The sequence below is a fragment of the Anas acuta genome, chromosome 10, assembly GCF_963932015.1.
Source record: "Anas acuta chromosome 10, bAnaAcu1.1, whole genome shotgun sequence".
Lineage (NCBI taxonomy): Eukaryota > Metazoa > Chordata > Aves > Anseriformes > Anatidae > Anas > Anas acuta.
Window position 1 is genome coordinate 7,074,936 of NC_088988.1, and position 24,942 is coordinate 7,099,877.

General features: G+C 37.3%; 1 long non-coding RNA gene across 3 annotated transcripts in view; it reads right to left on the reverse strand.

The window, feature by feature from the left end:
* LOC137862027 (uncharacterized) overlaps positions 1-24,942 on the reverse strand; it is a 68,607-nt gene that overhangs the window by 23,027 nt on the left and 20,638 nt on the right. The window contains exons 2-4 of one of the 3 annotated variants that reach the window (XR_011100020.1): positions 22,341-22,470; positions 10,228-10,315; positions 2,730-3,905 (exon numbers count right to left, since the gene is read on the reverse strand). This is a non-coding gene — a long non-coding RNA (uncharacterized lncRNA). Of the gene's footprint in view, positions 1-2,729; positions 3,906-6,895; positions 8,642-10,227; positions 10,316-22,340; positions 22,471-24,942 lie in introns of those variants that run through there. The other 2 variants (XR_011100018.1, XR_011100019.1) reach the window with 2 other exon arrangements.

Here is a 24,942-nt window from a genome sequence, read left to right on the forward strand (position 1 = left end):
ATGTCATATGGATAAAGGAGTAAATTTTGACAGCTGTGACAGGATTATCATTGCCAAGGAAATCACATCCCTGGTACTCATATGTTTCAGTACATCTATTTTGCTTTGTCTTTGGCCTTGAGTGAACTAAAAATTACCTTCTGAGACAAGAGGAGAAACATAACAGAAGAGAGAAAGAAAATACTGTTATTCTCTTAAATAACTTGATGTTTGAAATTACAGCAATAAGCAGCAATCTTTCAGGGTTGTTTTTAATTGCATCATTCAGATTCTGAGGGAACACGAGGTTTTTCTCTTCAAGGACACAGCCAATATGCATTTTATCTGGCAACATTTAGTAATAGGAGGGTTTTGCTTGTATGTATGTGAGATGAGAAACACTGGAAGATTCCACTAGCATTAGCCACTCAATCTGTTCAGCTATGTGCAAAATGGGTATGAAAAAACCGAAATGATATTTGCAGTTTCCTGAACTTTTGGACCAAGGGAATTACCATGCTGGCTCCATTCAATTTCAGAATCCTCTCTCTGAAAAATGACAGTATCCAAAACCACAGGAACCGCAAAAGCACTGCAGTGGACAAGTGTAGATTCATGGAGTGCTTCTCCTTCTCTTTGAACAATACAAAACAAATAGCACAGCCAAAGTGTGGCTATAACCGGTGTTAGTGTTGGCATTCACGTACTGCCTCCCAGGTTTTACTCCTGAAGATTGTTTGATATTAAGGCCATGTAAGTTCCACTGATTGAAATGCTGATCTGTGGGTGCTGAAATACTATCCCCAGAAATACAATCTCCCAGTAAACATCAGTTGCAGCAGCAGCGGTAGTACTGACAGGATTCCTCTGAGCAACTGGGAAAGGTTAGGTCCTGGTTAGGGAAAGGTCCTGGTATAGGAGGAGTAAAATGGTGCCAAATACTTACTCAAAGCTACCAAATGCTCTGCATTTGTCTTCTTTTAAGATAAGGCTGCATTTAGAATTATGCAACATCTTAGCAATATTATTTTATATTCACGTATTTCATTAAATATGGCAACTTGTTTTTGGAAATTGCAGGATGAGTACAGAATTTTCCACGACAAATTTCTGTGATGTATCAATACTGAACTGACTAAATGGACATTTCTTTTGACTCTCTGGCTTTCATGGCTGCCACAGACATGCATCTAAAAATCTTTGTTAGTTCCCTCAGATTTTGTTTTCACACAAAACTGTACAGTAATTTAAGAATAGGGGAAGTAGTAATCTGTACAGAAACAGTACTGAGCACAGCTCAGAACCCAGCGTCAGATCTCACCTATTTCTCTTTATACACACAAGGGAGATTAATGAATGGTGTAAACACCTTCCTTCCCAATACCAATCCACACATTGGCTGTATCCATTTACAGTGGCAAAAAGTTAGTCACATCACTAACAATTCTGCACAAGTATAATACCAGTGACCACCACGTTCTCTTTAGCCACTAACAGACAGCACTGAAGTGTTCATACTGCGGGGATGTTCTGCTGCCTTATTGCTCTTTCACAGTCTTTTACTTATGAACCCTATGTTTTAAGGTTAGTATTTCAATTACTGTAAATGATGCATTAACATCATTTTTTATACTCATTACACATTTCTTGCAGGGCTGCACATTCCCTTGAGAAATCAGAGGTGGTGTTCCTGTTCGTTTACTGAGGCACTCAATAGCCTTTTCTCGCCTTCCCCCTTTACTGCTCCACCAGAAAATCAAAATAAACACGAGGGTAACACTCCACCTTTTCCAAAGCATGCCCTAGAGGATGATCATCAGCAACAAAAAGACCACAAGCACCTAGCCACTTGTGAAGTACATGTCCTTCTCAAGTGAAGGCAACGTTTGACCATGCTTTTGTTATGAGAACAGCCCCTTGGTCAACTACCTAATGAAAATGTTATATTTGGCAGGCAGAACTCGCAAGAAAAATGACAAGGCCTTAAGGTACAGTTAGCTACAGAAGTTCCTCAATATATGAACTGAACACGGGTCAAAGTTGCCAAGGTGTTTAGGTACCTAAAGCCATATGGTGTGTTAGACATTTAAACTACCTAAGCACTTCTGTAAAATCCACAAGGCATTCCTATTGTGTTAAATTTCTAAATACTTGAAAAATCCTGTCCCTCAGAGCCAAAACACATCATGAATGAACCTGATCGCCCAGTACATATAATAAATATTGCTGTATTATGCCTTACATTATTAGCCTCCTTTTAACTGCACACATGAAGCCCAGCAACCGCTTGCAGCATCTTTCCCACTTGCAAACTTCACTTTGCACTTCTGCTGCTCGTGCAAATGTCATGCTCAGTGAATCTGCATTTGTGAATTGTAGGATTTTGCACGGCAAAAACAGGTGCACTCAACACTAATTATCTTTCATGAGGCTGACGCCGAATGCTAAAATTCTTAGATTTAAAAAAAATAAAAAAAATCATACACTTCTTTCCTCTTTACACTGTTTTATATAGAAGATGAGGCAAACATTATGCTATGAAATGTCTTAAAAACTTTTGAAAAATGAAACAACTCCCACAAATATCAGTGGACTTGCACCAAGACCAGAGGATGGCAGGCTGTGTTCAAGACTGTCGATGCTCTCTTCAATATGTGTTCCCTTTGATTTCTGACATTGTTTGCATCATGTAAAAATGATATTTGCTGCATAGTGAATGTAGTATGTACTACACAAAAAGCCTCAGGCTGTTGTTGTTTGAAAGATTTTTATAGCTTTAAACATTGACAATATCCTGCCAACAGTGCTTTAGTTGCTTAAGTGAAATATAAACAAGAAATATGCAGAGTTTAAAATCCTACAGAAAGACATAATTATACATTCATGGACAATTTGTTTCTTGGAGATTTTATTATCCACACACGTCTACTTAATCCTGATGTTTTCACAACAGCAAAGTTCACAACACTGCAGCTAAGGTTTTGTCAGCACTTTCATTATTAACTTATTTTTACCATGGATACAAAGCATTTTGCTTTTCTGAAACTACACACAGAGGCCTCACTCTCTTTTAATAGCTCCTCAATTAAAACCTAAGTCTACATGTTGAGAAATCTCAGCTCTGCAAGAGCAGCCTCCAGACCTTAGGACCATTTTGAAACACTCCAACGTTTCCCAGACTGAAATATACATATGCATACAATCATATACATATAATATAAAAAATACAAATATACATATGCATACAAGTGCACAGGTAGTGCACTTTCAAGGCGCACAGAAAGCCTCCCGTCTGCAAACAACACAAACTAGACAGTATTGTTCTGCAAACCTTCAGTGCCTGACTCATAGCATATTTATTCTAGAGCTCATCTCTGCAGGCAAAAGGGTTATGGCTGTTACTTTCAGATGTTTTGCAACCCACTCAGATTCAGTGAGGTTTCTAGACCTCCTGGGCAGATGTACAAATATCCTCAAATCTCTAAGACAGAGTTTCCAGATGGGGAGAAAGGGGACATATTTAATGAAATTGCAGTACAACAGATAGTTAGCATAATACAGACAGCCCAAATGCAACGCTTAATGTAAGGTAACTCCTTCAGCTGTACTTAAGACCAGAACACTGTACAAAAGTTAGCATCCCCACAGGGCTTCTTCTATCAGTCTAGCACATCTTTATCCTGGGTAATCAAAAACACATTTCACAATTCATATTCTGTGCTACCCTAACCTATCCCCTTTAGTTGAATCTGGCTTATCTGAGATCTCTGTTAACTTTGTTCTCCTACATCCTACCTAAATGAACAAAGGAAGGAAGAATCTCACCATACTATGAGACACTGACCTTGGAAAGAAGAACATGGTATATGCAGTTTGGAATCCAGTTTTAACCTGAAGTTTCAGACAATGAAAGCATCCTTTTTAACCTGTCAAGAATCAATAGTAATCCAAAATCTTTCAGAATGTTCATTACAAACAAAACAAAAATAGACTGCCTTTGATCTAATTGCTGTAAACAGTGAAAAAAAATAAAAAATATCTGTGCTGTGGTACATGACATAAAATTTTCATTGTTAATACCTGAACATATTTTACCCATTTAGACCACTTTTAATTATACTGTTCTGTTATGTGTTTATAAAATATGATTTTAAGAACATATTAATTCTTCCAGTCTTTCTGGTAATAAGTTTTCCTGGTTAATCAGATTACTAACTGTGCAGTTTCAAGTCAAATGTAATTAACTAGTAAACTACCGATAAAATTTTAAAAGGGCCAAGCTGCTTCCACAGTGAGTGAAAATGTCTCTTGCACTGTAGAATCAATAGGTTTCCAAGTCTCAGCAAGGATCTTCAATATCTTCCACTAGCAACAGTAATGCAGCAATTCAGATGCTCCGAAGAATAAGGAGAAAGTAGGGGAAGAAAGAACTCCTCCAGACTCCTCCATGAAGTGACACTGCTGGGGTCTACTAGAGTCAAGTTGAGATAGGTTTGCAGGACCTCAGAAAATTAAAAAAAGCTATTCAAACTCTTTCTATTTGCCTCAAAGTTCCTAAACTAAAGGGAACTAATTCCAACTGAAATCTTTCTAATTGTTTCTGCTAAAAATATGTCATCCTTATGATGAGAAAATTAATTTTACAATCACCTGGATTTTTGTGTTGGTGTCTCTTGCAGTGTGATAAATGTTTTACATTGTTAGTAAAATAGCTAACTGGGGGGTCAGATTTATAAATGCATATCAGCCCCTAAAGATGGAGAAACTAATCTCAGAATTCACAAGTGTCTGAGCCTGATGTTCTTCAGATGGGTGATGAAATTCAGGAACTCTTCTGTTTGTACCTTAGTACTTCATTATGCTAAAACACTTGGCACGTCAGTATCATATAGCCCTCCTTTCCATGTGATAATAGTTTTGCCAGAAATAAAAGGGGATAATGTACTGCTGTGCCATTTTAACTTCTTTTTCTTGTCTTCTCATGTTGGCTAATTATTTCTTTGTGGTTAAATGAGCTAATTATGCCTGTATCATAGCTCTTTCTGAGGCAGGAATCTCTTTCTGTCATTGCTGATAATTAAATGGATTGAGCTTGATTTTTGGTCTGGGATACAGTTCTAAAGCATTTTTCTTCATTGTACATGGTATGAAGTGGTAAAAATAATTAAAAGTGATGTTTTGTTGATCACAGAATGGAGGCAGCTTTTCAGCTCTGGTGCAAAAGGTTTTGTAAATTGATTTAAGTTACTAAGGGTGAAAGGAAGGGAAAAGAAAGAGGAATTGTAACCCTTCTACTTATCCCTAAATGATCTTATGGCAGTTAGAGAACCCATCAAAATTCACGTGACAATAAGGAGGAGAATGATATGTGAATGCCCTTCTCAATTATCAATTATCCCATGTCTAAAACACATATTTTTTTCTTTAACTTCACTCATCAAGTCCTGGACATATTTTTCTTTGTGAAGCTTGACAGTGGAACTACAAGAAGCTGAAACTTTTATACAAAGGTCAGATATACTGTAGACAGCACTTCTTCTCCTTGCTCTAGAAATGATGCCCTCCTTGATCTGAGAGAGATATTGTCTGTTACAATAAAACAGTGCTTTAGTCTTCATGCTATTTCTGTTCCAAGTGTCTCCTAAGCAGAGAATATCACCTGTACCCGGTTGCACAAATTGCATACAGTACAGAAGGGTAGAGGGCTCTGTATCAGGAATTAAGCTATAACCTCTAAAACATGTGACTTTCACGGAGCACTACCCCCTGACTCTGACCTGGAACTCAACAGCGAAATGCTAAACATTTAATTAAATGTATGTGTAAATGTATATACACACACACACATATATATATGTATATATTATATATGTATCATTGTATCATGCATTCTCTTTTAGGCCACTAAACAAAACTTTTTTTTTTTTTTTTTTTTTTTTTTTTACTTCAATCACCCTTGTTGGCATTACTAATGTTGTGGACAGAGGGAGATTAATTTTAATGTAGACACCTCACTGTGTACTAATCACAGCATCTGTGTAATTTCTTGTCTGTCTATAAGGCTAGAATCAAAGCTTCTTGATAGTGATGGGAAAATTCATACTGATATCAATGGGATGTAGAGCAAACTAGGTATAAATTGCCAAAGAAATTTCTGATCATAGGCAGAACTTGCTCATGACAGCCTACACTATGGCACAAAGACAAATTCTGGGTATAAAAGAAAAAAGAGCCTTCACTGAATGAAAAGAGGTTTGGGGAAAGAAGAGCCCTAGAAGGAAAAGATGAACTACAGGATAACTCTTTTGGCTAGAGAGTGAATAAAGAGTAAATAGGCACTGAGATTCAAGGCTCTAGACTGCCTGTGGGTTACCCATCCACTGCATTGCTTACTGTTTGCTACATTTGAACACTTCCAAGTCTGAAGTAAACCAATGCAGAGACCTTGATATGTTTTGTTCCTCTTTAAGTATTTATGTCCTTTTGCAAGGGGAAATTTAACTGTTTTCCAGCCTATTTTAAATTATTAAATCTTTCATTTCCTTGTTTCAAAACCAAATCTGAATGGAGAAACAATGAACGTATAAATAAAATCACATAACTGGCACATGATGAATATTATCTGGCTAGAAGAGCATATGCTGCCTCAGTATGTGAGGATCAGAAGTGGAAGAATCAAGCAATTAATATCCGGCACTCTGGGAACATAACTTCTGAAAGGAATTGACTTTCTCAAACTATGTAACTTTCATTAAAAATAATATACATGTATATATATATATATATATATGTATGTATGTATATGTGTGTGTAGATATATATATATATATATATATATATATATATATATATATATATATATATATTGCTGTTTTATGACAGCAAAATAAGTTTCCATTCTTATATTGCCAAGGAATCATTTAATACCCAACATACTTCCAGGTGCTACAGTAACATAACATATCCATGAACTGAAAATGATCATTTATATCCATGACACAGTATTAGTATTTCTAGTTGCTGTACAATTAGTTTCATACTCCATATTTTTAGCGTTTGTTTAAGAATATGTTCCATTTTGACTTCTAAAAGCACTAAGATTTCCTTCAACACCTGACTCCAACTCCAACTTCAAGACAATTAATGCTTAATTTGCAGTTCCTTCTCCTCTACATTTATCAAATGTAGAAACACTGCACATTACTCTAGATTATAGATGTATCAGCTAGGACAGTTTTAAACAACAAAATAGACTGCAACTCTTTCACTAGGGCATGCTATCCTATTGCTGTTTACTACTCTTCAGGAAGCAACAGGTGTTGAATATATAAGTGTTCATATATAAACAGATAAATGTTTACAGTGCCAAACAGTTATTTTAATAACTCTAAAAAAAAATCGGAACCTATGAAATCAAATTTCTTATGGAAGGGTTCTTCATAACCCTAAACGTAAAGGCTTATGGAATACAAGAGAAAGTAAACACTTCTTTTCTATGCTAATACCTAAGTTTGCGTATAGTCTCTTTATATAGTTATATTGCTACCTTTATTAAAAAATAAATAAATCAAACTTATTTTCATGCCTGAAATATATTTTTATCCCACTAAATTATTCTAATGGGACTTGGTAGAGATAAAAGTAAACTGTTAAAATATTCTGCATGGCTAAGTCTGCTATCTGCAGGTATTATTCATTCACTAAGATAACATTTTTAGGGTTTGGTACCTAGCTTCCTGAGAGTAAAAATAAGCCTTTATCTGTCCTTCAGGTTTATTAATAGTAAGTGATTTCCACATTAACATCAATAGCAATAATGAAGATGTCCTTTTCAATTCATCCTGGGGAACTCTGAGTGAGAACTGTTATTTGGTGAAACTTCATTCTTTAATAGAGTCCAAAGATAACTGGGTATTGAAAATTCCATCTAAATCAACCAAATAAATCTTTCGGTTACCAAATTAATAATTTCATTGATGCCATCAGCATTCAATTTTCACTCCATTAAATTCCTAAATTCATGTGAGAATGGCACAGCAAACAAATTAAAATGAGTTTCTTATAAAAATGAGAATGATAAGATTATGCCTTCTAAAAAAGCAATTTAACTCAAATAAATTATTTTTCAATTATTAAATGAGGCATTGCATTAACTATAAAAGAAGAGCATAAAAGGGCACTGGCCTATGGAAAATAAGACATCTATAGACCTCTATAACCTTTGACAATTATATCTGTAATAATTGGCTCATAAAACTTATGGAAACTTGTACAATATTCCTCTTTCTTAAGATAGCATTCTGATCTGCAGAAAGATTAGACAGGGAGGAACAGAGGCATTTTTTTTTTTCCTCAGGAGCACATGGCTAAATGTTTTCCCATAGCCTTTTGTTGCTTTGCTCAATGCAGAGCATTAGAGCGAAGTGTTACCTGCTCTGTGAGGAATATTAAATCACTTTTGAACTACATCATGTTACAGTAAGGCAGCTTAGTGTCAAGGAGTTCTGCAGGAGAATTCAGGATACAAGACAAGAAAATTCCATAATTGTTTTCTTTAGACTATGTGCTCAGTACATTGAAGGTTTGAACCTTTAAATGTCAGGTTTGATATGTTCTCTCCTTTTCAGTTCTTGTTCAGTCAACTTCATAGAAGGCCAGAATTCTGAAGAATGAACAAAAACAAAATAGAAAGAGACTGCAGTAACATCTTGATAGCTAAGCTGTGTGAATAAGAGATTTTCATATACTTCCTATAAATGGAATAAATGCTACCTCCTACTTGTGGTAGAATCCTATCAATAACATACACAAAGCAATAAATGGAGCTGAAGAAATACTTCACTAACGTACCAGACTCAGAAATCTGTGCAGGTAAAATGGAGGTTTGTTAAATGAAAACAAATTTAACTTTTCTACTCAGTGGCTGTCTTTGCAGATAACTCCTCCTCCTCAATCACACACACATACATTCCTACACCAGTGACTTGTTTTCCCTATCTTCTGTTCACTTGCTGAAAAAATACAAATAGAAATACTATGTGCTTGAGTCAGACAAACATTTTATATTCTATTTGAAAACCTGATGCACTAAAGTGTATGCAAGTTGCTTCACTGACTTCTGTGAGTTTTTTTGCCTTAGATGAGAGAATTGCCTTGAAGTCAGGTCTGCTCCTTTTTTTTTTTTTTTTTAGGGGATACTAGACATTTACAGCCAGTACTATACCACAGCTTCCTAACAGAAGTCTTGTGGGCACTAGTTAAATCCTTCTCAAAGATTCTCTACTTGCCTCCTCCTGATACAATGAGCCAGCCTGCTCTGAATCCAGAAGCCAGAATGCCTGCTGATTCTAGTAATTCTTGCTCCTATAAACTAAATCCTTTTGTGGTTTCCCTTAACTCTCCATTCTAACTAAAGTGAAAAGGTACCAAACCAGGTAAAATTAAAGAACCAGAGATATGAACTCTATCCAACAATGTGAGTGCTGTTTGAATTAATTCACTACAAGGTTTAGATAGACCTGATTTCCTCACCTTTGATTTCCCAGTGATGACCAGAATAAATAATTGCCTTATTAAAGGACTTCTGAAGCCAATAGAGCAAGGTAGAAAACACTGAAGTCACCAATTCTGCCTTTGATTCTATCTGACAGAAAATTAAAAATGAATGAGAAGAAAATTAATAATAAATGTATTCATGGCCTTATTGGGATTCATGACTCTCTTGCCAACATCAAACAAGTTCCACCAATTGTTCCTCTTAAAGTGAAATAGCATCAGAGCTGCAAGTTGCTCAAGCGGTGTCAGTGTATTTTTACTTAGGTATACAAAAACAAAACAAAAAAAACCAACAACATAATATTACTGCCTCAATTGCAAAATCCTTAAGCTAAGACTTTTAGCAAAGCCTCTGAAGAAAATTATACTTTTACTTCTTAATATGTGTGAAAATAAAACTTAATACTAATGGCCTTTAAGTCAAACAAGAGTTTGAAGACAAGCTCTCACTTTCTTCCTTGCATCAAACTGCAATTGAACATCAGCAGGGTTCTTAAAAGTTAATGCCCCCCATCATCCAAAAGACACAGGGAATTTTAGTGAAAGTACAACAAAACATTTGCACCCCGTCTCCATTTCAAGAAAGAGTTAATTCACAGAGGCAACATCATACTTATAATGAAATGAATCCTATCATCAGAATGTCAAAACCTTCCAGCATGTTCAAGAACTAAAAATTAGTGATATAATTACCTTGTGTACCCTCATCCACATATGAAAACTCTGAGCCATGACAGAATTCAGGCAGCACAAAGCAGCCCATCCAGTCTGTGTTGGAAACCTGGGGAATGATGTGAAGTCAGGAGTCATAACTTAGTATCATAAAAGCAGCCAAGAATCAGAAATTCCCTTGAGCCCAACATTCTCTCACTAGCTGTGACCATCATCAGACACTTATATGAGAGTAAGTATAGCTATCTCACATATTCCCGCTGCATAGTCCAACCAGCAACCAGACAACACTGTTGAGTTCTAGCGGCAGTTTTTTTCCAACTCTTCTGGGCTCAGCCTCACCCTCACCCACAATTATATATACAATCTCCAGTCAACTTCTCTACTATGTCTGAGAATTAAAGAAGATAACCTTTAAATTGCCAAAATTTGATAGAAGATTTACCATTTGCAATACATAGTTGGGAAAATGAAACACAATGAGATTGAGAACTTGTCCTGTCAAAGAGAACAGACTGAAAAAATAAATGGCCACAAGAACAGTTGTGAATGATATAAGCATGGTTTTGTTCAAAACTATTTTTTGAAGTCAGGAAAGAATAGATTCCATTTTGCTCAGGAACAAAAGTGAGAGCTTGTCCACTACTGTCAACCTACAGCGGGTCAGGACGATTTGACAGTGGGCACAAGAGCAGTCCTCATTCTGCATGGATGCACAGACTATTCCCTTAAGAGCAGCATCTAGCTTTGTGTCTGCACTATTCATTATGCACCGTTCTGCAGAGAGACGAAAGGATCCCATGCACCAGCTACCTCCACTGCAACTGAGTATTTCCAGAGGCATTCCAAGCCTTTCTCTGTCTTTTTGCACAGTGTTGGGGAACAGAAGCAATTATCCAGCAGTTCTCCCTGCAGTCCCCAAAAGCAAAGCATTTTTGCTGTCTTAGGAACAGGATGACATTCAACATGACAGAATAATAGTGATTTTCAAGGCTGAAATCAGTAAACTTCAAGCAAGCTCAGTAAGTACTGGGAAGGACTGTATAATACAGCAAGTCTTTCAATGTCATACATGATCTCCCATGTTTTAATTCATAAATGATATCTACCATTATCCTTTCAATGCACTTGGTTGGTTAGGGTTGACATTTTATATCACTGTATTTACTGATTAGATCTAGAGTCAAAGGAGAACGAATACAAATTAGTTTGTTCTAATTACTGCAAGGCTACTGTCCATTACCAGTCTATTTAAAAACTCATTTCTGTGGCTGATTCTCTGAAAACCAACATGCAAAACACAAGACTAAAACAACTCTAAAGCTTTCATTGGGAAAGAAAACAAGAAAGTGAAGAATTTTCCTGGCAAAATCTATGTCTGCACAGCTGGTGAGAAAACTGATTCTCCAGACTCCAGCACCAAAGCCTCAATGCCACATCACGGGATAGCCAGATCAAGTGTCCTATTAAGTTACAAGAGCCTGTTATAACCCCGCTTGTTCAAGAAAATCAAGGAAGATATGCCCTGGTGTTGAAGTAAATTATGCTGCCCTTAATAAATGTAATCATAAATTAGTAGCAAAGAAATAAGGTGAAGGACATCTGTTTTTTAAAAGGCAAATGTCTTTTGCAGCTCAGTGTAACAATAAACACATTTGTATATAAATATACAGGAAACAACATTTGCTTAGAGGAATAGAATTCTCATCTTCATGGAAATGCATTTTCTATATTTTTATTTTGAGAATTTATTTATTATTTGGCTACTGGATCAAATTAATTAATAAGATAACTCCACTGACTTCAGTAACTTTTTCACAGGGATAAATTTAAACCTAATGCAAATGTATCTGCTGATTTCAATCAGTTTTGGATCAGAACTTCTATGCAAATTTGCAAAGTAATACAGAATGTGCCTCATTGGGGCACATTAGCCTAAATATTCTTGTTAAAACCATACACCATTTCCAATCCATAAAATTAAATAGTAGCTCATAAACTTATAAATATGTTTATTAGTCTTTCAGAGACAGTCACAGACCAGTAAACATTTCAAAGTCTGCATCCCTCTAGCCCCAAGGGTGTCTTCTTTAAAGAAGTCATTGATTTTCGTCATCAAAAAACAAGTATTCAAGTAACAGTCTCAAACACAAGCTGATGGTAAAGTACGCAGGATTCCCAAAGGTGCCATCTGTAAAAGGATCATTGATTTTGACCTTTTGGGTGGATTTGTCTTTTTTTGCTAGTGTTTTATTATGTGCATCAATAACAGGGAAGGCAAAGAAGACAAAATGAGAGAGAGAAAATATAACTTTTTAGAGATGTATGTTTGACTTCTGCCAAGAAAATATTTTTGCATTCAAGTAACCCACTGTTATCAGCTCTTCAGCAAAAACAAAACAAAAGATAACCTAAAGCCAAAACACCCCCCCAATAAATGTGTGATTGTTCAGACCAGTAATTACCTAAAAAATTATTCCAATTATCTGTTTTTCTCATATTCCTCAAGCCTTAGCATCTCTTACGCATGCCTTTAGTAAACATATCCGTATCCATTACCTTCTCCACATATGAAAGTATAGATCTTGATTTAGGAGGAGGATACAGAGATCAGATTCAGTTGTCAACTATTGTTACAAAGACTCTAGAGAAGGAACAGTTAAATCAGCCCACAAACCCACAGGAACAGGAGACTGAATTTGCCTTATGTTATCTTGTACAAATACTTTTTTGCTGTTAATTCCAATTAGTGTGTGAAGGTAAACTACAGACTTGTGTGGCTCCCCTATATTTCAAACAGGGTCAGGAAAAGGCAGATTTTCAATCTTTGCACAAGCAGAAATAGTATGAAGTCTAAACCACAGGAAAAAGGGCAGCAAGGTTATGAAACCGAATCTGCTTATTCTCCAGCACTTCAGATGAACAACAAAGAAGAGGCATGACTTCACTGAAAGTGGGCACATGCCAAGTTACTTGGAGAGAATTTCACATATAAAATGCTGAAAATAGCAGGAATCATGTCCAGTATGGATGCTTATTCCATCTCCAAACTTGTGAAGCCCTACAGGATTGCCTTCATCTTCCCACAGCAACTCAAGCAGTGGAGAAAGGAGCATAGACAAGTCCTTTTACTGCTGCCAGATCAGGTCTGGCAGGGGACCAGACCAGCAGGTGATGCCATGGCCTCCAGCCCTGGTAGATAATAACACAGAGCTCCTTCAGATGCCAAGCCCTGCCCCTGCAGCAGCAGTCTAAGCCCAGTCAAAACACTTAAGGCTGCATTTTTGCTGCCACCTGTACACTGCATAACGCCCATTTTAGCAGACTTCAAACAGGAAAACCATGCAACCTTTATTTTCTAGCTCAAACTAAGCCATGTCAATATTTTGCCACTGCTATTCATGTGTATCAGGAGTTGTAATAAGCACAGGTAAAGAGGGACTGCACTGTCCAAACATGGAATCAGGAAGATAAAATGCACGCGATTTGCCCCATTAAGCAAGTTGCATCTGTTCTGCACTCTCCAAGCATATGCTGCATGTGAAAAATGAGAACTGTAAGCTACATCCACAGCATCTATCTGTACTCCAGCTGTGAAGGTTTATACTTGTATTCCTTTTCAGCTTCTACAATGGATTTAACTAATGGCAATTTTGCACATTAGTAAGAATTCTTCTAAACAAAACAATCCTTTCAGTGAAAATGAAGAGGCTTTAAAAATGATTGCAAAGTGGATTAGGGATCACTTATGGCAGATAGCTGTTGACAAGATACTGCTTGTGATTACCATGAACATACATTTATAGGTGCCAGAGAGGAAGCTCATCACTGAAATGATAAAGACATCTCAACATACACTCTAACAGAACAAGTTATGTCAGAGAATTCCTGTCATTTCAACAGGAAAATTTCCTTTGGCTATCTATGAGAGGACATTCAAAACAGCCCAACAGTTACCTGTATGATTCCAATCCACCTTGGAAGGAAGCAATTTTACCCTAATGCTGAGTGTATCTTAATGCTGAGTGACACAGTCACTTTACTTGTGTAACAGATGTTCGGTGATAAAACATTTTTGGTGAATATGCTTAATATTAAGCAATCTCTTTTACTCTCTATTTCATTCTTCTTTATAAATGGGTACTAGATTATGGGATTATCACTCTACCCTGTGGCAATCAGGCTAGTATTTAAGTAATGCTCATGGAATCTCCAATGAAGACTGAGGAAGGTTTAATTTGCTCTCACAGCTTTAAAAAATTTTGAAAATATTTCCTCCAGAAAGATAACTGCTCTACTGTTCTTTCTCACTTTCTGGCCTCAAGTTTACATGAACAAGAGTAATCCACTGTTTGCAGGTCTCTCAGTCCCTAAACATATGCGACTGAATATGTATCTTACATACTCAAGTGAACAGAGAATGGATTCTGCTTGGATTCACCTGTAACTCTGCAGTAGAGAGTCACTGCCACCATTGTATGGGTCAAGGAATATAATAAAGAACTCTATTTGGGAATGTTTTTGGTTTCATATCGGCATTTTGGATTCCATCATCTCACTTATTTTTAGCTCTGGATTATGTGACTTTGTTAGACAATTTCAAAAAGTGCATTCCAGTGCAGAAGGCAATGGCAGGAAGTCAGGATGCAGAAACTGATTAAGACAATCTCAGTAGATAATTCTTTGTACAGTTTACTCCTTTCTTCAGCATCTTTCTGCAGACCCATTACATCTTCACTGCCATGCTTCGTCTCTCTACAAACCTTTACCACAGGCTACGCCCTAGCCCAATATCCCCAGGTATCACCCAGATGAACACATCTGCAAGGGAGAATTCATCTTGCAAACTAATCTGCCCTTTGTGATGGCTTAGAGTCCACAGTTAGGTTCTCCAGTTACTCTTTTCTCTCCCTGGTCCCTCTTTCTCTTCCTGCATTCCTACAAGTCCCTTCATATTCAGGCTCCTACAGACTTACACATCTGTGATTTCTTGACTGTCCTTTGTCATTCCCCCATGCTAACTCTAACGCATACACACCCTTATGTTCTTTTCTGCCTTTATCCAGTTGACCCTCAGTTCTTTCTGTTGTTGTTCACTGCAGAGGTGCATCTGTTTGAACTGAGCAGTACAGCACCTTTTGTTGTTATTCATTGATAGTGCACAGTCACCCACCTTGAAGCAATGCTGTTGAAAAAGTTGAATGACTAAGAGAAGAGCAAGTAATTAGGGAAATAAAGAATTCAGTGGGTCTGCTGGGGGAAGCATCCTATGCATTTGCCTAGCACACTTCCACCATAAGCTGCCATGGTCTGTGAGGCACTGATAACAAAGTAACTGTCCCTAGACTGTGTCAGATTCCAAAACATGACAGTGCTTTTAGAAAGGAAGCAATGTGGAACCAAGAACCCTTCTCAGATCAGTAGCAGAACCTGTATTCAAGACAGAATCAGCAGTAATATAGGTGCTTATACAGCTCTTTATAGGCTCAGGCCCATAAACCATCATTATTTTGCACAAACATGAAACACAATGCCAGCAAAAACTGGGATAAGCCATCAGCGTTTGTTTCATCCTGGCACAACCACTCCTCCTTTTGGGATGTTGTTATTGTGTCTGTCAACGGGTGGTCAGAAACTAGGGGAGACTGACCAATTAGTGGAGTCCTCATCTGGCAGAGTGTCACGCTGTGTGTTTGTCCTACACACTACTGCATCTGACACTCAAAATGCGATTCATGTGGTGCCCTGGCAGCAGCTCTGCCTGAGGAGCCAAAAGGGAGCCTCCCTCTGGGTAAGCCAGCAGGTGTTAAGTGTATGCTAAACTGGTCTCAGCTGGAAGCCACTTTTTCAATGTTAGAGGATTGTCTTGCATATCCAGCATAGTTTGCTGTGTTTAACTAGAAGCACAGAAAGAATAATGCTTCTTTCATCTATTTCAGCCTATCATTAATAATAAAATTAGTTTGTCTCCCTTTTAAGGCAGGTTCCATAATATATTGCAAATTTAGAGTAAGCTCTAACTGGAGCAATTAAATCCATTCAACTTCCTGATTATAATAATAATAGTACAGAAATGACATGCAGAAAGTGAATTCAACACGCAATTTGGAATGATGAAAGACTCTGATAACATAGTGGTAATGTTAATAACACGCTTATTTGCGAAAGGTCTGTGTTTTGTGATACCGGGGTTCAGCCTGTTATTTCCCTTACTGGGATCCCAGAGATTGAATGCCACATTTACTATCTATACGTATTTAAAATGGTCTGCATTTTAGAAATAATGTCTAAGATATCCCTTAGTGGACAAAAATATCACACTTAGTGCCACACTCCATTTGTGCCTTATATTTAGTTAATACAGAAGTTAGTGGGTTTGTTAAATACCTATCCATGTAAATCTCCCCATATATGTGCCCTGTCACACGTTATTGATCTATAGACAGACAATATAATCTCATGGGCCTCCAAAACAAATACAAAGATATAAATATTCTTTAAATAAATTTTCGGATGGTTTACAGACTGATTAGTAATCACTTCTATATTGCTTGGAAATATCTTTTTATGGATTGTTTTTCTGTTTTAATAGTAGCAAGGGACATTACAAAAAGTTGAGGCATACGTACAAATGATCTTTGTTTTCTGATAGTGGAGGGCCATGAGGACGATGAGAGGGCTGGAGCACCTCTCTTGTGAAGAGGCTGAGAGAGCTGGGGTTGTTCAGCCTAGAGAAGAGAAGGCTCCAGGAAGACCTCAGTGCAGCCCATATGGGGGGCCAAAAGGGGGCCTGCAGGAAAGCTGGGGAGGGACTCTTTGTCAGGGTGTGTAGTGATAAGACAAGGATAATGGCTTCAAATTAAAAGAGGATGAGTTTAGATTAGATATAAGGAAGAAATTATTTACTTGGAAAGTGGTGAGGCCCTGGAAGAGGCTGACCCAGGGAAGCTGTGGAAGCCCTATCCCTGGAATTGTTCAAGGTCAGGTTGGATGAGGCTTTGAGCAACCTGGTCTAGTGGGAGATGTCCCTGCCAATGGCAGGTCTTGGAACTAGATGGCCTTTACAGTCTCTTCCAATCTAAACTATTTCCTTGTTCTACAGCTGGTAGGTATGGATTTAAAGCTGGATTATTTTATCTATTTAGAGTAAGAGCCATAACACTTCTTTTAGCTGCCTGAAAGACATATGAGAACCTTCTGATAAAAAGGAAGAAGTGCTGTAGAGGAAGGAACTTTACAAGAATGCCTACAAATATCCACACAAGATACATTATATGTAATACATCTGAAATCATAAAGAGGAATCTTCAGGAAGATGTGCAGACAGAGATCCTGACATCTTTTCATGGTCCATAGTGAATGTTTAACATAAAAGGAATATTGGGCATATACTTTAATAGCAGAATCAGCTCCAGCACCAACACTCCTGTTGACACAGCACTGGGAAACACAATAGGATGTTCATTACCTGTGCCTGTTTATGAAGTCAAGAGGTGCTGTAACTGCCTATACACATACTGTTCAGCTTGCTCCCCTCGGAAGGAGAAACATGTATAAATTTAATCTTAATCCTCCTTCACCAAAGTTTAAAATAATAATGTATTTTATCTATTGACTGGGAGAGGATAAAAGTAAGCAGGTACACAATCGATGGAGAATGAAAATACTTTCAGACCCTGTTGTGGGTCACATTATTGGTGTCATATTTTAAAAATTCATTCTCTCAAAATATTTCCAATTAGTACACCATTAATGGCCATAAGATAAAAAATATCTTGTTGAATATGAATGTGAGTTTAAAATTAAATAGTCAAGCCTTTGTTCTTTCTTCCAAGCACTGCCTGAACTGTACTGTCTCCTCTTAGCTCTTCTCCTAATGAAAAAGCTCTGTCTCCTGTCATTTTAGAAGATGACAATGGGAATGGGAGGCTGGGAAACAAAGGCGGACAAAATGCATTAGCAAGAATGTCTACAAAACAGTTGTTAAAATGAAAAGCTATTCCCATAATTGAAGAGTCCTGGCTGGTATCTCTATGCAATGAAATAAAAGAGAGGGCAAGTGCAGAGACAAAAGAAGAAGATCTTCATTAGCAGTATTGTCTACCACATGGTTCCTCTAAGCGAGAACTTCCTAAAGGACTGACATTTCCATTAAAAGGGCAGGCAGTTTGCTATGAAATGCCATTCAGTTTTAAAGGCTCATCTTAGAAGCAATTTAGAGCATGTACAACAGTTTCCAATGCCATCTTTTGATTGCTTGGCTGGCTCTTTGTGTGGTATCACAGTTGCCACATGAACAATAACAGAATTCCATTACACCAACAAAACACCGTATGTACACATCAGGGTTTGTTATTTACCCCACAGTTCCTTTATACTGCTTAGGAAATCAGAACGTGTATGCATGACATTTAGACCCAATTTCGGCTTCTGTATACTGACAAAGTGGATGAAAAAGAGGCTTCTGATGGCAGGACTCTGGCCCAGTAGATTCAAAATACAGTAACAAAAAATTAATGTCAACGGATGATAGTAATATATCCTTTAACTCTCTCTTTCCCTTTAGAAGCAAGGCACAGGCACAGACTCCAAAGGTAGCCAATTCTTCTAACTTTGTGTTTCCCTGTTCCTACTTCACGTCTACACTCAATGCCACTCTGAATCTGTTAGCACCAGCAAGAGTCTTTTAAGGGTTTTCATCATACTTAAAAGGCAGGACAGGGGAGCTCTAAATTAGCTCCCCAATCAACTTTTTAAGTAAGACTTAATAAGCCTACTGACTTTTCAGGAGTCGTTTAGTGCCACTTCCCTTCCCAGTCTTGCTGTGACACTCAGCAGCACTCGAGAAGTGACTGTGCTTGCCTAAATGCTGAATTGGAAGCTGATTTAGGTCTCTTCTCCTTCCCACTCCAGCAATTCACAGTCACAACGCTAAGGACAGCTTAAAAAAAAAAAAAAAAATACCACCACATTCTGGTAAATTTAAAAAAGGTAGTTTTTTGCCAACTGCATATAGTTCTCCTATCTTTCACCTATCCTTTGAAACAATGAAATCTCTTTCAATACTCCTAATGACATAGTAATATACAAGTATTAACTTACTTCTAAATTTACTTTTTATTTTAAGCATAATGGGAAAATGGCTGGAGTTCTGTGATCTTTTCTAAGTTTCTTGAATTATCTCGTGAGCAGCTTGCTGCAGTTCTTTTTATTAACCTCCAGACCTTACTATTTAACCACAAATAGATTTAGGTCATGCATATTGAATTGTTTTCATGACAGTCTAGTGTTTAATGATAAACTCTACTCCAGAAAATTAAACAGTTCCAAAGCTGTGCTCTACAAATGTGGTTTTGGAAAGAGCACCATATGACAGCTCAGATGGGCAAAGAAACCAAAGGACATTAGCAATGCTCAGTGCAAAGTCTTTTTAAGTTGAATAATTGCTTAGGAACGATTATGACAGAGATAACAGGATATAATAGAAAATAACAAAATAATAAAATATCAAATGGCCAATGCCAGCCAGCTGGCTATTAAAAGACTACCACCAAATAAAATCAATAATTGAATTACAAGCTGTTTAGGACCCAGAGAATTTTCTTCTTCTGTATCTAGCAAGCTTTTCTCATAACTTTGATAATCTGATGTCCTTTATGGAATTTGATTGTGTAAAGGTGATGTAATATTTATTGGTTTACAAATCAGTTCATCTTAGATTTGTTTATCCTCCTTTCTGTTTACCACAACTTTTTTTTTTTTTTTTTAAATTTATGTATCTATCCACTGAAATATTAATGCAAGTTGGGTCCATAGGGAAGCAATCTTGTTTTTGCAGATTGTAGTTGGTGCTTTGAGACAACTCTGCAAAGTAAGTAAACACAGAATAAGAGAATTGGTTTTGTGCGTGCTTTCCTCAGGCACATGCTCCCCACTCCCTTTTTTAAAGTATTTGGAATTACAGAAGTGTTAGCACTTCACTGATGCCAACAGGAGTGAAACATCTGAAACCTGCCACAGATGTTTCCAGAGATTACTGTTTTTGTTCTTTATCAAAAGTTGATAGGAGCACTTATTCTCTCAAACATAATAAACAGATTATCTGCTACACTGATCTGAGGGTTAACCAATTCATTTGATGTGCTATTCACAGTACTTGATTAAAAATGTACCAGTTTTGAACATAAGGAAAATGGACTTCCTTCCAAAGATTAAAGCTTAAACATGGCTTCCTGAATGGCAAACAGACAGAAAAACAAGTATTTTAAAGGGAAGGGAATTATTCAGAACTGCAACATTCAACCAAACCTTTTACCATAACTTTGTCAGTGAGGATCCTCTCCAATTCAGAGTATTTGTTGTTCATGTAATCCAACAGTGCAATATGTTGCCTGAAATCTAACGATGGAACTCTCTCCAGTTCTAGATCATCTGCAACCTCCCTCTAACTCCCCAGAATCATGTCTGTTGGCAACCATACTAAGGGCAGCTGCAACATCACCAAACATACTGCCACTCATTAGTGAATGCTCCACAGTGCCATCTACAGCTTCTGTGACCAGGCAGCGTGACATCTTATTTTATCACCATTGATTTGTGTAACAACTTTTTGTGGGTTAAATAGCAAACCTCAGTCTCTATAGTCATCAGCCTGATAATTTATAATTTCTTTGAATGGTAGGATATAAGAAATAGATGTATTACAGAGAAGGACTATGTAGAAAATGAGGTGCTTTTCCTGTTGCATAGGCTTTCAATAACTAGCATTTGGGCTCCAGATTTGAAAGTATCAGTTACACTTTTTATGTTAGCATAAATATCACTGCTAATAAGTACTTTCTTGGAAGAAATCCTCACTAAACTGCATCTGTGGATTTTTCTTGATCTTGTAAAAACTCTAGCTCTCAAGCTATTTTCAGCAGCAGCATTAATGTCTTATTCTCCCCCACTCTCCCTTCTTCTTAATCCTCACCCCACCTATCAACCACTTACATTGCTGGTTCACCTCTTCCAGTAAATCCACCCACATCTCTGCCACATGATATACCAACATTTCTTTTACCTTCAAATCTTTAGACAAACTTCAGATTACTTGCCTTCCACTAAAGCAAAAAAATAAAAATAAAAAAAAATTAAATTATTCTTCACTGCCCTGGGGATTTCTCACTATTCTTCCTGTCAATCAGATTATTGGCTATTCATCTTTCTACTAACATATGTAAAATGTTCTGAAGTTTCATCATTTGTTCATCCACAGACTTGTAAATTATCCATTACTTCCTTTTCACTCTGACCACAAAAATACTTGATAATGCTTTCCTTGTTTTCTATCTTAATTCAGTAGCCCCCATCTTCTTTCTGATTTTTATGATGCCCACACAATACCCTTTTAATTCAAACAAATGGATAGATATGGCAGGCATTCAAGTAGACTCCCTGGGAGAATTCTAATTCTCTCATATGGCCAGAAGAACAAAAGCAGGCAGCTGTTGAAAAGGTCATCAGGAAATACAAGCTACAAAAAATAGCCCCATCATTTAACCCATACTAGGCCTGCCTTTCAGCCCCCTCACTAGACCTGTGGCACATCATATCAAGCTGAATTTATTACCTTCATGATATGCATAGCTTTTTCCTGCCTACACTGTAACACTCCTTTTTTTGAGAAGTAGCCTGACATTTACACCGCTATTCTCTAATTAATGGCATCCTTCCCACCTAATGACTTATTCTTCCATTCAGTTTTGGCCTTAATAGCTCTGAGTATGAATCCACCGACTCACAAATGCTTTTGCCCCAGCACTCAAATATGCTTCTTATTCCCATGCTTGGTAGAAAAAAATAAGCAAGTTAAGCTCTTCAGTGTGTCTAGCTCATGTTATAAAAATGACTTTTTCCCACAGCCATCTTTCTGTGTACCTGAAGACTCCACCCACTGCCTGGTCCAGACTCTTAGTTGGTATAAACTGGCTTCACACTTCAATCTAGTTCTCACCCACTGAGGCTCTTTCACCAGGTTAGAACTGTTATTAATAACAAAACCTTTTGCCAAACAAAAATCTAGAAGAAAAAAATTAAGTCAACAGTACACAGAGGCAGTAATGAATGCCAGTTTGCACACTATAATATTGTACCTTGCCATATGTTCAAGTAGCTTTCCTTGGAGAATTCCATCTTTCTCGCATGGACAGAAGAATGAGAACAACAAACTGTTGAAAAGGTCATCAGGAAATAAAAACATCACAGATGGCATAGGTGAAAGCACTGCAAAAAAAAGCAGAGAGCAGAAAGAATGTGTAGGAGTATCGTTCTCTAATTGGCAGTACTGAGATAGAAAGTGCACTTGTACGCTACCTTTATTAATATTAAAATGACTATTGCAAGTATACCTTACAATGTACTTGCCAAGTGGCCCTTTTTCTAATAGAGAGATGAAACAACTTCTTCTGTCACTGACATTCTGTGCTGAATGTTTCTCCTTTTCAGGAGGTTTTAAGCAAAAGCAAGTAACCCAGTGATCGCTGAGAAGCACTCTGATGTCCTGCAGAGGAGTTCTCTCTTTGGAAGAAGTTACCTTAGAATTCTAGGTTTTAAAGTACACCTTCTGTCCTAAGCAGGAATAAATATATTTGCTCATCTCACTGATGTCCAGAGACCCTCCACTCCCTGTTGTGCTGTTAAAGAAACTCATGAAGAATACAAGGAGTTTCACCAGTTTCCTCAGCAACTCCTAGTTCAGATGATTTTTCTTACATAAGAGAAGGTCATTGAATCACATTTCATCACAGTCAGAAGTATCCAGAGAAAGACAATCAGATACCATGGCTAAAGCACAAGGGGAGTACAGATAGTCTTACAAGTAGCAAGCTGGAAGTCTAACTCAGTGAAACTAACGCTGCTTTCTGTAAATCTGGAGGTTCTTGAGAGAGCTGAGTCTAAATCAAATAAAATAAAACAACAAAACAACAATAAAAACCAAAATGCAGGTATTAGATACCATCAAAAACTCAACAATTTTCTGTTATAAAGCATTGTACTGTTACCCTATACACAGAAAGAATTATGATATTTAAAATAGAAGCCTAACAAAAATGAAAAATAGATGAACAAACTCATTCAACTGATGAATCATTCAATTAAAAAAACAACTTATTGCATTAATCGCTATAGGCAAGTGATAGAGTAAAAATATGTAAGTGGATGGACAGAGTAGGTACATGAGGAATTCTCCACATTTTTTCCCCCGGAGCTTGACTTGAGACAACTGGAAAGGTTACATACAGATTCCTTTAAACTAGTGCCAATGTTGATATTATTGTCCCTAAACTGGAAGGATGTCAGAACAGGCCCAGCAGGCCTTTGAGCCAGCAGAAGTTGGTCCAGCAGCTACAGCACCACATAATACAGGAAAGCACTAGCCCCACCCAAGAGCTCAAAACAGAGAGGGACCTGTTACAACCTCAGACACAAGTATCCTCCATTCAGAACAGATAACAGAGACTAAGCACTTCACTGTTCAGTTTGGTATTCTGCAAAGAGAAGGAAAAGATACACTTGGAAAAAAGAATCACAGCATCACCTCAGGACAGAGAGATCTAAGATCATTCAGGCTGCCACAATAAAGAAGATGTCAATGATTCCTCACACTGGGGGGATTGCTTAGTCCAAAGACAGATTCACTATTTTCAGGAATTAATTACGACAAATCATGATGATTTAACAACCATTCTCTTAGGAAAGTTGTTTAATGCTAATCTGCTGCTTAACAAGATTGTTGTCCTCAAACTGCTTAAAAAGGCCTAGGCCAAAAGGAAAGCCAGGAATAAGCTTAAATCAGCCTTGCTCATGCAGCACAGAAAGCTTCAGACAAAGCTTTTTGAAAAGCATGCAGAGATAGACTTCAAGAGATTGACTATGCAGGGAAGTTACTGAACATAAATGAGGACATGAAGTACACCAGCAATTTCTCACAAATTTACAAGGTGGGAATACTAAGGGTTTTGATTTAACAGAGGCCACAAAGTACATTAGGACTGCTGACAAAATTATCCCCTCCTACAGTTTGCTTCAGCCCCCTCCAAAGGCCTTGTCAAAACCAATGAAGTTTAATAGTCCACAGAAGAGCTCCTTGCTGCAGACTGGCATGCTACTAACATATCTGACAGCAAGTTTGGAAAACTCTTTAAAGTCACTCTGTGCTTTGCTGTGGTATAGAAACAATGGAGCCAAGTCCATCACAAGGGAAGTGGGCCTAGTGACTCCACAAGGCTTATCATTTTTGGCTGGAGCTAATAGTGAGTCAATACCTGTAGCTTGTTATGAGAATGTCTTTTTGTAGGCTGAGCTCAATCCATTTGCAAAGTAGATTAAATAAAGGGCACTCTAAGTGCAAAATAAGAACATCCCTCTAAGTGTTAAGTAAGGAAACCAAGAGAGAAAGCTATTGCAGCAGTTACAGGATACAAATTATTTTTAGCTTAAAATATGCAGAAGACCAGAGAGAAAAAGACAGGGTAAGAAGTCCAGATCAAGTGAGAAGCCAAACAACCCCCCCCGGAAATAATTCTTCCTAAGGACTAGATCTAGTTTGCCATACTACTTATGTGGCCTTTCCAAAAGTACAGTTTTTGTATACAATTAATGGTGAATGCACTGGAAGGGCAGGGCTTGCAAAAGTTTTTTTGTTTTTTTTTGTTTTTTTTTGTTTTTTTAAACAAAACAAAACAAACTTATCTA